Raw genomic sequence first — 2,241 nt, 5'->3', positions numbered from 1 at the left:
CTGAGGATCCCCTGCACAGGTCAATGGAGCTGTCCAAGAAAAGTACCTATCAAGAGGCTACTGTAACATGGCTAGGCCGAACCTCGCACGAGCCTTAGATGGTGACCTCTACGAGGGGTGCGGAATCCCCCAGCGGGTGAAGCGGGTCGTAGGGGGTTAACTACCCTCCGCCAGGACAAAGCGCAGGGTGCTGTGTAGCGTGCAGTAGTGTAAGGGTAGGGAGGCGGTGCGACATGCACGTGGCCTGAAGTTGTAACAGGAGCACCAGACTCCGGCAGGTTGCGATAACTGGTCGTGTCCCACAGCGACAGTGTGGCGTCCTCACCAACGATAGGTGGAACTCTAGGGTGGAAAAGGGCCCGTAGAGGTGACGCGGTGGGAATATAGCATATAGGACTGACTAGGTGCAGACCTCAGAGCGTTCCCCCCTTAACACACGCCAGGTTGAGCGGACACCGGTGTAACAATAATAATAATAATAAACACGTTTCTAGCGGAAGGGTCACGAGGATCGAGTACTCGCGAGTTGAGTTTTGAAATGTGCACTTTTGCATGATTCCGCGACGGCCGCAACACCGCAATTCAGTGTTGAAACTGATTCTCCTTTGACACCGTGGCATCAACGTCAGTTTGTTCTTGGAAAAGAATAATGCCGCCTTGCTGGCCGCAAAGGGAGCACAGTAATCCACTTGCGCCAAATTACTTGCCTACCTCAAATTTGTCTACAGCTACGCTTCAATCAAAAAATAAAGTTCCAGCTAATCATGCTCCGCAAGGCATGAATCAACGCATTTGTAATCATGGATCATTCTGATGCGGACAACAACCCACACAGAAGCGCGAAATCCACTTCTTTTGCCTACCTGCCCTCCGCCAGAACCGCTTCCACAAATCAAATCCTCGCCATACGTGCGACTGCTCTGTTATTAGCCCCTGCAGCCCTGTGTCGCACGGGGTCCGTAATGACCCATGTGCCACACAGGACCCTTCTGTGTCCAACAGTGAAGTCATCCGCGCCGTTAACACACACATCTACGTGTCTAGTCACAAGTTACAAGTTACACGTTCCGCACACAAGTGCGGGTGTGTCCGTAAAAGCCGGGGGGGCCCATGGACGTTGTATTGGTATTGATGCGGGTACGCGGGAGGTCATCTTCATTCTCCCTCGTCTGCTTCAGGGCGTAGCGCCTCAGCGCGACGTGCCTGGCCTCCCAAATTTCCGAGAGGTACCTGGCCAATGCCAGGGGTGGCGTCTCAGTCATAATGGTGCGCATGCTGCGCCTCGTAAGGACTAGGTCACCATCATACTTAGCCCGTATGCTCATGTAAGCGGGACATTCTTCGAAAACATGCAACTCATCTTCAACCGCTCCACAGTCACAAAGCCTGCATGTACGCGCGGTGCGCTCACGCCCATTAGGCCTATTAACCTCTAACTCCCAGCAGCCTAATCGAAAACGCATGAGCACATGATGAAGTCGCTGGGGCATGGTCCCTTTAGTGTGGTCCCTTTAGTGTGTTTACATGTCTAGTTGTGTAGGCATAATCCGATCTAGGCTTACCCGTGCCCGTTCCCACAAGTTACATCGCTGTTTGCAGCAGCTACTAGAAGCCCAAGAAAGACATATTCAATTTCACGACGAGGACATTTCAGAAAAGGCATATGAACGTGGGTAGAAAGAAAGCAACATCCTACTCGTATCCGAATCTCACCTAACTTATCTGACCCTGTCTCTGTGTCTCATTTGATTTGCAAAAATGACATAAGTTTATACTTCCTTATCCTTATCCTTATCCTTGTCCTTGTCCTTGCCCGCACGCTACCTACAGCCTACAGCCTACCTCTGAGCCAAGGTCGCCGCAGAGGACCTGCCGGGCGGCCGGGGAGAGCTCAAAACAACAACACCCCCACCAGGACAAGTCTGGTGTCGGCTTCCTCGAAGCCGGGAAAAAGGTGGGGGCCCCCCTGCATCCGTACAGGCCGGTAGCTAGGGTAATGTCAACGTGGTGGGAGCTGTGCTTGTTGGAGAAGTGGTGATGCTGTGGGAGCTATGCTTGTCGGGGGGCGCGGGAGGCAGGAAGCTGGGGCTCATAACCTGTTGAAGAGACGGTGTCTCTCTGGAATCTAACAGACACGGCTAAGAGTCAATGGCCGTTACATGTAGTCGGGAGGTCCACGACCTGCCACTGACAGCCCCTTGCTTGGGTGTAAACGTATGAGTTCTGAGGTGCCGTTACTGG

This window comes from Volvox carteri (assembly GCF_000143455.1).
Source record: "Volvox carteri f. nagariensis unplaced genomic scaffold VOLCAscaffold_5, whole genome shotgun sequence".
Taxonomy (NCBI): domain Eukaryota; kingdom Viridiplantae; phylum Chlorophyta; class Chlorophyceae; order Chlamydomonadales; family Volvocaceae; genus Volvox; species Volvox carteri.
Note: the sequence above shows the minus strand (reverse complement) of the source record.